The 14504-nt window shown below is 33.8% G+C and overlaps 1 protein-coding gene across 4 annotated transcripts in view; it reads left to right on the top strand.

Annotated features, from left to right (window-relative positions):
- Window positions 1–14504, top strand: part of LOC106876029 (ras-specific guanine nucleotide-releasing factor 2) — a 563899-nt gene that overhangs the window by 230909 nt on the left and 318486 nt on the right. The gene's annotated exons all lie outside the window — the stretch shown is intronic.

Below are 14504 nucleotides of genomic sequence, written 5' to 3'. Positions count from 1 at the left end.
TATATATACATATATATATATACATATATATATATATGTATATATGTATATGCATACATACCTACATATTATGTTCATATACGTATATTCTTTTAATCTTTTACTTGTTTCAGTCATTTGACTGCAAACATGATGTACATGTATACATAGATATATATGTATATGTATGTATGTACATACATACACACCTATATGTGTATATGCAAAAAATACATGTATATAAATATTTTGTATATATACATATATATATGTATGAATGTATATACATAAATATATACATATGTGTGTGTGTGTGTACGTGTGTGTGTGTACGTGTGTGTGTGTACGTTTGTGTGTGTGTGTGTGCATATATATATTTATGTATGCATGAATTTGTATGTGCGAGTGTTTGAATACTTTTTATGTATACATTTGTGCATCCGTGTATTAATGCATGTGTATTGTACATATACAGAATAATTATTATATTACATAATACTAAATTTTTTATGAGAATATGGAAAATTGATATTGAATTTATGTGTGTATCTAATACTCTTCTGCTTGGTATTAAATCAAAATCAAACTTTCAATGCATTATTAAACTTTAGAGAAACTACCAGACCAGCAATGATATACCACTACATGGTGTTATTTATGTTAATATTTTAGTTAGTGATAGCAATTTTTTATTCTCATTTTATGTTTGTCTATATTCTATTGGCTTACACATTAGATATTTTGAACCAGTTTTCCATGGCTTTGTCATGAACACATCATTTGAGCTTTATCATACAAATTTAATTTCGTGATTTCCAGCTACTGTCCTTCAATTTTATTTCATGTTCGTTTAGTATAGAACATGTTGTTGCTATTTATTCCTCACTTCCATCATAATACCTGAGTGATAAAGAATTGCATTGTATCTATTGGTATTTGAGACAACTCCATTTTTACTATCCTATGCAACCCACCATGACCATCTCTCTGTCTCTGCCTCCCTCAGGGCAATCTTATTCACATTCATTATTCATACTGTCATCCTCTTGATTTTCCATTACTCATGGAAAGCATTACTCTTCTATATCTAACTACCACTCTCCCCTCTAGGTCACTCACTACCTGTCACTTGTTCTCCTCCTCCTCTCTCTCTCTCCCCCTCTCTCTCTATCAATCAGTCAAACATGTAACTACTATTAGTATCTCCCCCCTTACCTTCTGTCATTACTGTGTCTCTCTAATTACAACCTGTCATTACTGTCTCTTCCTTATTCCTCTAGAATTACCTCTCCTAGTTTTCCCTTCCCATCCACACTAGCACCCCGGTCAATCTTTTTACCTTACTAATCTCTTTTCTCCCCCCCCCCCTGTCACCCTAGTTAATTTTGTGCAATTTTCCCCTTTTCTTCCCCCTCTACAAGTCTTGTTGTCCTGAACAAGCAATCTTCAGGAATTAGGACTCTTTTTCTTTCTGATTACATGGAAACCTCACTAGTGTTGGTGCCATGATCGACTGCACAAAGTACAATGTAAAGTGATTGATGTTAGGAAGAGCATCAAGCCATCGAAAACATACTCCATGTACAAGTGAAACATGGGGCCTGTCTATGTCTAGGAGGGCAGTAAAAACTGACTCAGACCATGACAACTTGTAAACCCATGCCAGCATGGAACACAGCTGATAAATGCAGATGATCATAATGATGATGATGTTGATGACAACAATAACAACATCAAGATGATGGTGAAGATAACGATGATAGCTGCGGCGGCGGCAGCAGCGGTGGCAGTGGTGCTGCTGCTGCTGGTTTTGGTGGTGACGATGCCAATGACAGCAACAACGATGATGATGACATACCATTTTATTAATAAGTAAGTCGAAGGAAAAGGAGAAGGAGAAGGAAGGATGCTTGTGCTTATTGAAGGCTCTCAAGGATTAATCTTATTGACACAAATGATATTTAGCTCAAGAACATTCGGAGGTCAGAGTCCATTTGAAAAACAATGTTGATAGAGAAGGAATTCCAGAGGGTTATGGCGCCAAGAGAAAGAAAATCAATAGTTAAGAATTGAAAGATAAGTGAAAGCTCAAAAAAACTATCCGCAAGTGATTGGAAGCACATCGTCACTTTATTAGTGAAGGGTTTTAAAGAAATGAATTGAAGCATACATCCCTAAAATATTGAGTTGTCCGGAAAGTTTGTGTCGATTTTTAAAGGAAAATAAAAAGGTCAATAAATACTTGCCGTTACATTTTCAATCAACCAAATATGAACCATTTTGTTGCACAATGCGTCACCATCTTTCCTTTAACTTGAAAATACCCTCTTCCCATAATTGAGGTGGTTTCATGGCAAATAAGTCGAAAGGTAAGCTACTATAAATCGGCATGAACATTCCGGACAACCCAATAGCTTGTATTATAAGGTAAGGCTTGTACACAGCAATCTGTTCTTTTATTCTTTTACTTGCTTCGGGTATTGAACTATGGCTATGCTGGAGCACTGTTTCGAAGGATTAGTTGGACAAATCAACCCCAGTACTTATTTTGTATCTGGTATATATTCTATTGGTCTCTTTTACAAAACTGAAATACATATTTACTGGTGTCGATTCATTTGACTAAAAGCCCGCAAAGTGGTACCCTAGAACGGCTGCATTCTTGTGAATGAAATAAGTAAATGAAAAAGATAAAAATAAAGAAAAAAATCAATATAAAGTAAAAAATTGCAATCTTCCAGTTTATGTTCTATCTACAGATTATTTATAACCCTCAAATACTTTGAAGCAGTGCTAAATATATATATTCTGGTACAAAATTAACTTATTCATAGCTTTAGAGTCTGTTACATAATTACATAATTTTCCATGTGGGCGTTTTGAAAACAGATCTTCAAGAAGAACTAGTGGCTGCAATATAGACAACATATTGGCTTTGAAAACAGAAAATACTCCTTCACAAGAAGAGCAATGTATAAAGTTTAGCTTGTACTTTGCATAGTCGGTTTTTGAGATTGTAAATATCCTATAGAAAATGGCATACAAAGTTCTATACTTTAACCCTTTCACATTCAGATTATTTCGTCAAATATAATGGTTATTTCTTCACACTATTTTCAATGCATTATCTCATAGCTTTGAGATTTCGATGATGTGATTGTTTATTTTTAGAATGACTTTATGGGATATGTGTGAGAGGCTGGATTTGGCTGGTTTCAACATAGAACAGATAGAATATTTGGGCCAGATATGACTGGTTTAAATACTAAAAGGTTAAAGTAAAATTTTTAGATGATATCTCATCTGTGTTAGAATTGAATATAAAAGTTGTTTTGAAGATCTGGGTTGATGTCACAAATAGTACAAAGTAGGGTTCTTAAAAAAACTCACAGTTGAAAATATTGACTTAACCATTTCTTGAAATACCTGATTTGTAATTTTATCATATATATACTTTGGGCAGAGATTATATTTTTTCTGTGAAAACCTATTCTGACATTAAATGAGTCAACTTCCGGTATAAATGTTTACATTTGTACGTCATTTTTCAACAAAAAAATTTCTTAAAAAATTCTGGAAATGATCTACTCATGTAATTTACAGGCTCCTTAAAGTTTATTTCTGTTTTTGCAGAAAAAAGTGTGTAAATTATATGAGTTTTTTAAGTAAGTTATTTGTTATTAAACATACCTAGCCCAGTAACCTTTGGATACCACCTCATAGCATGGTCTGAGCACTACGCTTCTGTGGTGTTTTACTTTATACTTTTGCTATACAGTTGTAAGAATGACATACATAAAGTGAGAGGGGGAGGGGTAAGAAGAGAAAGAATTGAAGACGATGATGTTTTACATAACATTTTCTTGAAAGCAAGTATGATAGTAATGTTGTTGGAGTAATTGTTTTTTTTTTTAGTCGTTCCCAATTCTGTGAAATTGATATATATATATGTGTGTGTGTGTGTGTGAAAGTAGATATGCCAGAGGGTTTATGGTATAGTGGTAATTAGACTGAGATATCCATGAAATAGATGTGGATTAAGTATCCAACAGATTTTCACTTTTTATTTGCTTTCACATTTAGAATTGGCAACATATATTCCAAAACAACCTGTTGCTCAGCATCTTGCACAAAACACTTCAAAAATTTCAATCTAGATTTTTATAAAGCTCATTCTTTTCCCTTTTTATCTTTTACTTGTCTCACTCATTGGACTTCAGCCATGGTGGAGCACTATCTTGAATGGTTTGATTGAACAAATCGATCCCTCTACTTATATTGTTTTAAAGTCTGATACCTATTCCATCATTCTCTTTTTCCTGAACCTCGAAGTTACAGAGATGTAAACAAACCAACAGTGACTGTCAAGCAGTGTTGGAAACAATCACAAAACACAAAAGCAACACGCATATACTTAGGAGGTGATAACAAATCACTGAGAACTTTGGGAATATGCCATGCTTGGGAAGACTCATCGAGCCAAGTGAAATCATAGTCGTGGCCGATGTTGGTGTCATGTAATTGGCACCCATGCCGGTGGCACATAAAAGGCACCCATTACACTCTTGGAGTCATTGGTGTTAGGAAGGCGTCCAGCTGTAAAAACCATGCCAAATCAGACTGGAACCTGTGTAGCTCCCTGGCTTACCAGTTCCATCCAAACCATCTAACTCATGCCGGCATGGAAAGCAAATGCTAAATGAAGACAATGATGATGATGATGATATATATAAGATAGGCTTCCACACAGTTTCTGTCTATCAGATTCACTCAAAGCAATGGTTGGCCTGGAGTTATGGTTGTAAGACTGAACCCAAAACTACATAATTCTAAAGTGAGCTTGTTAACCACACAACCAACCATATCTAAAGTTAATTTTAAGAAAAGACTCAACTGTTGAAACAGTGTATATCAAAGTTCAGAAAAATATTAGTTCCATAGATAGGCACAGGAGTTGCTGTGTGGTACGAAACTTGCTTCCCAACCACGTGGTTCTGAGTTCAGTCCCATTGTGTGGCACATTGGGAAAATGTTTTCTGCTATAGCTTCAGGCTGACCAAAACCTTGTGAGTGGATTTGGTAGATAGAAACTGAAAGAAGCCCATCATGTATAAAATATATGTATATATATTTTTTTTTGTGTGTGTCAACCAGTGTTGGTGTGTTTACATCTCCCTAACTTAGTGGTTCAGCAAAAGAGTCCAATAGAACAAGTACCTAGATTAACAAAATATAAGTATTGGGGTCGATTCATTCGACTAAAATTCTTTGAGACGTTTCCCCAGCATGGCCACAGTCAAATGATTGAAACAAGTAGAAGAATAAAGGAATAGACGGGCAAATATTCATGAGATGAAGAACAAAGTTCCTGAATCAATAAAGGGACTAAAACAGTGTCAAAGAAACAAAAAAAGTAACTAATAATTAAAAAAATGTGAAAATATTATTGGCAGAAATTAAAAAATATAATAATATAAACTATAAAGTGGTTGGTATTTAGAAGGGTATCCAGCTGTAAAAACCTTGCCAAAACTAACCTCACCTGTGCTTCATCATCATCATCATCATCATCATTTAACGTCCGCTTTCCATGCTAGCATGGGTTGGACGATTTGAATGAAGACTGGCAAACCAGATGACTACAGCAGGCTCCAATCTGATTTGGCAGAGTTTCTACAGCTGGATGCCCTTCCTAACGCCAACCACTCCAAGAGTGTAGTGGGTGCTTTTACCTGCCACTGGCACGAAGGCCAGTCAGGCGGTACTGGCAATGGCCATGTTCAAAATGGTGTATTTTATGTGCCACCTGCATAGGAACCAGTCCAGCGGCACTGGCAACGATCTCGCTCGAATGTCCTTACGCATGCCACCGGCACAAGTGCCAGAAAGGCGACGCTGGACACAGGTGCCATCACGATTTCACTTTCGCTTGTGCCATGTAAAAAGCACTACTGACCTTCCCTGTGCTGGTGCCATATGAAAAGCACTAAGTCCACTCTGCTGAGTGATTGGTGTTAGGAAGGGCATCCATCTGTAGAAATCCTGCCAGAACAGTCAGAGAGGTCTGGTGCAGGCTTTGGCCTGGCCGACTCTTGTGGTACCATCCCTCCCATGCTAGCATGGAAAGCTGACGTTAAATGATGATGATGATGATGTTTCCATAACAGAAGAACAAAAGGAAGGAAATTACAGATACAGAAAACAATAATTTCAGCTCTAAAGATTTGTCTTATCTTATCTTTCTTGTTTCAATTTATTTTGTTGTAGCCATGCCAGGGGACCATCTTGAAGGTGTTAGTTGAGTAAATTTATTCCAGGGATTATTTTAAAGTTTGGTGTTTATTCTGTGGGTCATTTTTACCAAATTGTAAACAAACTAACACTGGTTATCAAGTGGTTGTGAGGGACAATTACAAAGATACACATATAAAACACAAACTCACGCACACACACACACACACACACACATACACACACACATGTAGATAGATTGGTAAATAGATAGATAGATAGATCGATTGATAATTGACAGACTGACAGACAAAGAGAGAGATAGATAGGTAGGTAGGTAGGTAGGTAGGTAGGTAAGTAGGTAGGTAGGTAGGTAGGTAGATAGATAGATAGATAGATAGATAGGTAGATAAATAAATAGATAGTTAGATAGATAGATAGATAGATAGATAGATAGATAGATAGATAGATAGGCAGATAGATAGATAGATAGATAGGTAGATAAATAAATAGATAGATAGATAGATAGATAGATAGATAGATAGACAGACAGACAGATAGATAAATATATATATTTATATAGATAGATAGATAGATAGATAGATAGATAGATAGATAGATAGAAAATGGGTTTCCACAAAGTTTCAAAATTAATTCACTCACAAAGCATTGGTTGCCTTAGGGGAATAGTAGAAGACACTTGGGACTGAAACTAAAACCATGTGGTGTAAGTTTGAAAAGAGACATCTTCAACCTACTACAAGAGAGCGCCATTATTTGAAGTAAATATCTTACTTATTGCTTGCTCTTGTAAAACAAGTAAAATAAATAATTTAACAATGTTTTCATTATATCCCATGTACACATGTAAATAGCCGAGTTAAGTGAGTTTTTCAGCTGCATCTCTTGACAGAAGAGAGTAACAACTATCTGTTATATTTTAGTGAGAAGACAATGTAATATCTGCCACTAATAAATCAAGACCAAGCTTGGCAGTTCTCCTAAAAACATGCAAGAAGAGATTTAACCAAACAACTTTAAATACTTTTCTTTGGAAAATCTTCTTTGGAAAATCTTCCTTACAAAATCTTACTTGGAAATAGTAAGCTTCCCAGAAATGCAAAATAAGACATATAAGAAACTAGAGTACATTCTAAAATTCATATGACAACGTCTCTGAGACTTCACAACAGCAAGGTTATAGAAAGAATTATCATGGAGAAACTGATTATAAGTTATATAGGAGAAAGACTTATTTATCTATACTCAGTATTGTTTCCATCCAGAGAGATGCTACCGTACAGAGCTTTTACAGTTTTATGAATAAATATTAAAGCAGCTACTCTTTCAAAGAAACATAAATGTGATATATTTAGACTTTGTTAAGGACTTCTACAATTGTGATCATGGGATAATATACCATAAACCAGATGATACTAGCATAGAAAATAATGAGACCAGCTGTCATTATTCAATGATCTGATGTAAGTTCCATTACTTTTTGCAATAGCAGTCTCTTAAGATATATTTGTATTGCAGAACAGCCATTTTGATTATTAGAGCAGCTATGAAGGTGATGGGCAGGCAGAATTGTTAACATGCTGGACAAAATGCTTAGTGGCATTTCATCCATATTTAGATTTTGAGTTCCAGTTCTGTCAAGGTTGGCTTTGTCTTTCATCCTTTCAGGGTTGATAAAATAAGCATCAGTTGATAAAATAAGCATCCATTCAGGGTTGATAAAATAAGCATCATTACATTAAGGTCGATGTAATTGACTTCCCCATTCTTCAAAATTGCTGGCCTTGTGTCAAAATAAGAAGGCATTATTAGAACAGCTATGATGATGGGATCAGAAATTCAGTTAAGAGTCCAAATAGTTAGCAGAACTTGAAGCTGGTTTTTCAGACTTTATACAAATGGACTGAAGAAAGCAACATGTGATTTGATGATGAAAAGTTTTCAGCAAATCCTTATCAGTTTTTAGATATATATATATATCAGTTTTCAGTCTGCATATATGAATACAGGAAAAATTACAAACTCCCAAAAATGTGCAATATCTGGAAACTGTAATGAGAATGTGGTTAAGTGTTTAAGATAGGCTCACAAACATAGGGTCATAGGCTCAATTCCTAGACTTGATCATTGAACAATACATTTCATTCCACAGTACTTGATTCATACTCATCTGAAAATGGGTACTAAAGATAATTGAGAAGGGTGAGTTGACCCTGCAATGGACTGATGCTTAATTCAGAAGAGAAATTCTCAGCCTCTTGAACACCACAAAAAATAAAGTAAGTTTCAGTTTAACTGGCTCAAAAAATAAAAATGATGGCTTGTTGTTCCATATGCATACAACTAAATTAGAAACAAAAGGAAGAGGCAGACAACAGGCAGGATACATCATAAGAGCATATCAAACTAAAGAACAAGGAGTCATGCTGGCTTTTGAAAGATATTTGTTCTTAATCATATTAACTGTTGCTCACAAAAATGCTCCTTTTCTAATGTCAAGTTCACAACTGAATTACAAAGAACCTGCCAATCATTCATAAAAATAGTCGTTTCTATGGAAGTGTTTTATTACAGGAATAGGTTGAAATTACTCTTTACTATATGACGGCCATTTATTTCTGTGCTTGATTCATATATTACAATGCTTTTTTGTTGCATCATATGTCAAATCAGTTTCTGTTGTTATTGTTGTTTAATCCATGGTCTATCCTAATTGAGAAGACCTACGACCAAAAAGTTTTCTTGATGTGTTAATAGATCTATAACTTGGGCCAGCTTAAAGGCATAGTCAGACTGGGCACTTGCTCAAAAACCTCACTGGTCAAGGGGCCCAATTCTGATCTTTTGCCAGTGCCACTGGACTGGCTCCTGTGCAGGTGGCACGTAAAATACACCATTTCGAGCGTAGCCATTGCCAGTACCGCCTGACTGGCCTTCGTGCCGGTGGCACATAAAAGCACCCACTACACTCTCGGAGTGGTTAGCATTAGGAAGGGCATCCAGCTGTAGAAACTGTGCCAAATCAGATTGGAGCCTGGTGTAGCCATCTAGTTCACCAGTCCTCAGTCAAATCGTCCAACCCATGTTAGCATGGAAAGCGGACGTTAAACGATGATGATGATGATGATGTATGTTGTGGGTTGCTGTCAATAAGAAATACTGTAGAACTCAGTGCATTGATCTGCCTGGGACCTATAAAGTTGCCAAGACAGCCCTGATTATAACGACATTGTTCAAAACCCTTTCTTTATTAAATCAGTAGAGTGTGGTTTAAGGGAAGTTACATAGTGTATCCAGTAGATTAAGTTATTGCATAGCTTGTTAGCTTTTGTTACTACAATTGTTTCTGCTAATGAATATTGTCTGAGTTAGAACAGTATTCCAACATCTTAACCTTAGAGCCATTGCAAAAACTCAATGCACTGAAACACCTTAGAAGGATTTAGAGCAAACTTGAGCACTGGAAGATCCATATAGTCACTGACTATCCAATTGCAAAATGTTATTGTTATTATTATTCTTATTATTATTATTATTATTATTATTATTCTTCTTCTTATTATTATTATTATTATTATTATTGTGTTCTTAGGTAAAGTCAAAGTACTTCAAAGTATTCTTTGATCATGCAAGCAATTACTCGCTTTGAAAATATCTTTGTTTGGTGATTTATGTTGCAATATCCATTTCTGATATTTACATACAATAGGTTTCTGCATAATAAACCTTTTATTTTTTTAGTTGTTTCAGTCATTGGACTGTGGCCATGCTGGGGCACCACCATGAAGGCTTTAGTCAAACAAATCAACCCCAGTACTTATTTTTTAAGACTGGTACTTATTCTGTTAGTTTCTTTTGCTGAACTGCTAAGTTACAGGGACATAAACAAACCAACATGTGGTGGGGGACAAATGCAATACAAAAACAAAGACACAAATACATACGTACATACATATACATATGCATGCATACGTATGTATGTATATATGTATGTATTTGTGTCTTCGTTTTTGTATTGCATTATATATACACATATATATATATATACATTATATATACATTATGTATACACATATATACATATACATTATATATATATAAGTATGTGTGTGTGTGTGTGTGTGTGTGTGTGTGTGTGTGTGTGCATGTATGTATGTACATATGTATGTATATTTATACACACATACACATTATGTGCTTCTTTTAGTTTCCATCAAGGAGATCCACTCATAAGGTTTTAGCTTTCCCTGGGCCAGAGCAGAAGACACTTACCCAAGGTAATGCATAATGGAACTGAACCCAGAACAGTGTGGTTGGGAAGCAAGCTTCTTACCACACAGCCATACCTGGTAACAGGAGACAGAAACTCAAAACAGAAGTTGCAAAAATTGTAAATTCACAGAAGCAATCTGGAATTAAGAAATGAGAGCAAACAAAAGACTTGTTGAAATTATTTACAATGGAAACAAGAAATTCATTAAAATATAATGTAATGAGCATTCTTTAAAATATAATAGGCTAAAAAGGGATTATCATATTAATAGGAATATCTCTTGCAGCTACTGTAAAATTCATTCTATTTACATCAGTAAAAATATATTCATTTACTCAGATAACTGTAAGCATAAACACGCTCATTTATGTACCCACTTCCTTACAGTCTCACCCTTGTTGCAGTCGTACCTGTTCACACTTATTTTCTTGACACAAATTTTGTTTTGTATGTGAATCAATAGAGAAACATATTGATATATATATATATATACATGGGCATAAATATACTGGCATAAATATTCAAGCTTATGCACTTACAGAAAAAAATAAATAAATTTGTTGATTTTAAATAAAATATGTTCATACACATACAGTGCATAGTATATGAATGTCTATATAAAATATATAAGAATCCATGCATGCATGTGTGTATGTCCCTGTGTGTGAGTGTGTGAGTATGTGTATGTATGTGTGCATGTGTGTGTGGAAGTATATAAGAAAGCTGCTTATGCTGATTTATATATACCACTGCATACATTTATATATACCACTGCATACATTTATATATATATAAATGTATATAAAAAATAAGCATGTATATCTGTATAAATTTACTCTTATTACTTTTATGTGCACACATTTTATGATGCAACTGAAAAATATTGTAATATATGAATCAAGTTTCTTTGATTACATTTACTATTTCATATTCGGAGACGTGTTACCATTTTTATTAAATTTTCTACATCTGTAACTTTAACTTAATGAAAAACAACAGAACCACATCTCTTTCTGAAATTCATTTATTTATTTATTGATTGATTGTTTTGTTTATTTAGTTAAAGTTGTTGGTTTATTTTTTTATTTTATTATTTATTTATTTATTTATTTATTTATTTATTTATTTATTTATTTGAGAAATGTTCTTTAATAAAGAAAGTTCTTTCCTTTCCTTTACCACATCAAGTTAGAAAACGGCAGACTATGAAATTATTTATTTTCAACTTTAGAGGCAGAGTAATGGGTGGAGGATTACTGCATTTATTTGTGGCAAACACTCATGATATGATTTTAAGTTCATATATTATATGTATGTGCACACAAGACAGATACAAATACCGTTGCATACTCACATTTTCATACATATTCATATAGGTACATCTAACTTGACTGATTTTCCAATGTGTATATATTTTCATTGACATACTTTCATTAAAAAAAAAATTCCTAAACTTGCATATATTTGTACAAATAAAATAAATTTGGTTATTTCTTTTTTCATTATTGTTAACTATTTTTGTTATAAACCAAGAAAATTTCACTGAAGCATGTTTAAATATTTTATCTATTTCCTGTTTCACTGCTATATATTAAGGCCAGGAGGATTTTTCTCTCTTATTCTTGACACTTAGTTATTGTATGTTCCAGGATTGGCATATGTTTCATATTATTCAAGCTAGAATGAAATATAAATTTAAATAATATTTTGTAAATAAGAAAATAGTTTTCTTTTCTTTTTTATTAATCTAAGGTAGCTTTCCTTCCCAATCAAGAATAGGAATTAAGTATTGAATAATTATTTAACTGGAAATTAACAGATTTCTAAGCGTCCTCTTCCGTCGTCATTTGCATACATGCACCCACTCTCTCTCTCTCTCTCTTTCTCTCATTCTCTCTATATTTCTCTCCCTCTCTCCCCCTTTCTCTCTCTAGTTCTCTCTCTCTCTCTCTCTCTCACACACACACACACACAGATGCACAAACAGACAGAATAGATTGTATGTGTTCATTTTATTCACATAGATGTGTGAGTCATACACACACTTAATGATAATTATGTAATGCATATACAGCAAACATAATTATATACATTTTTATTATATATATATGTCTATGCATTCTCCCCCTTCTCCCCCCCTCTCTGTACATAATTCAAATTTTACATCTAAAAATTCAAATGAGGAAAATGGCTTTGAGATTAATATAGCAGAGTTTATTTATTTGTATAAACTCCATAGGCTTAGGAGTTTCTTGAGAGACATTTATTCAAGTTGTCTGGGCAAGAATGCTAGATAACATTGTTAGATCTGAGAAATCCTCTCAGTAAGTTCAGATGATGAGCTTCAGTACCTGTTGGTGGAAATCAAAAGAAGCTGACTGATGTTTATTTTCAAAGGAAGGACACTCTCACCGGACCCCAATGACATCTAGCCTTTTTTGTAATTAAAAATGGTTCAACAAAAATTCTGTCCAGTATTTGCATTTTTCCTGTCATTCTTTCTGTTCAGTGACTGTATTTATGGGTTAGAATATAAAATGTCTCTGATAGACATAACACACATCTTATTGCTTCACTGTTGCTGAGACATTCATTATTTTGTTTGTATACTCCACACTATCATAACTTTTTTGACTCTGCTGTTATTCAGTTTCTAGACATGCTACCATAAATAGGTTATGCATTCCATTTCTGGATATAAAAATATGTGTAACCTATATTGGTGTGCTGGTTATAACTACTCTTAAATGTATGCTCTATGAGTATAGCTCTTTCTGGATACTGTCATTTATTTTATGGTGTTATAATAACTTTGGATATTACTGCCTGAGAATGTATGTCTGATTCAGTAAACAATTCTGTGTAGGTCTGAAATTACAAGTTGGCTGTTGAAGCAAGAGCTTGGAAGATAAGGATTGGCTAGTTATGAGGTTTTAGTTGTGTTTAAATGATATGAGGTGTTATTGCTCAAGCAGGAATTGAAAAGAATTGGACATTATGCTATCCAAAATCTTATCTAACACTAACATTTAGGTTTTAGCTACTCTTTTTCTTTTTAACATGTTTTCTATACAGTAGGTTAAAACTTGAAATTTTCTTCTTTTTACTTATGCTTTCTCTCTCTGTTTCTCTCTCTCTCTTTCACACACACACATACACATATATATGCATACATGTTGTATGTACATGTGCACACGTATATATGAGCGCATGTTTGAGTGCATGTATGCATGTATACTACATACTTTGGGTACACACACACACACACATACACATATACATGCATGTGTCTGCTCATTTTATTATGTCAGTAATTGATTGTACAAAAGCATGATGAGCTGTGTTATTGTTAGTTCCTTTTGTCTACAAATTCTCCATACACTTTACACCTTCAATCTTGTACAGATTAAGTAATCCCTTAACTTGAAACACAGGTAAGGTTTAAAATGAAGAAGGATATCTGGCTGTAAAACATTGCCTCTAATGAAATATTCATCCAACTTAAACAAGCTTGGAGAAAAAGCCAGGTGTAAAATGAGCAAGTACACACAAACACACATACACTAGCTAATACCTATAGAAAGAATTGGGTTTATCTCTGTTTCTTTTCAGTAATATTTATGTGTGGCAAAAAAATTTTTGCTTCAACCTTTAATCTATTATGTTGTTGTTTCATTTAGTTTTTTTTTTACCCCAGTTATATTTATTGTTTTTCCTATCTATTTATCAATCTGATTCTTTATCTGCGTGAATCTCTCTCTTTATAAACATGTGTTTGCATATGTGTGTATATGTATACAAGGTTGCAGAAAATGTGGGTTCAAGTTACATGGTATCCTTCAACTTTTCCCATCCAAGATTTTTTCCATTCAATATTTTCATGCCATAATTTATAGATTTTTCTATTTCAAGTTCCACCATTAAAAACAGCATATTTCATGTCTCTCAAAGTTTCTAGATTCTTATGACATAAATTATATATATATATATATATATATAT

Source organism: Octopus bimaculoides, chromosome 2 (assembly GCF_001194135.2).
Source record: "Octopus bimaculoides isolate UCB-OBI-ISO-001 chromosome 2, ASM119413v2, whole genome shotgun sequence".
In the NCBI taxonomy this organism is placed as follows: Eukaryota; Metazoa; Mollusca; class Cephalopoda; order Octopoda; family Octopodidae; genus Octopus; species Octopus bimaculoides.
This window is presented reverse-complemented; position numbering and strand designations above follow the sequence as displayed.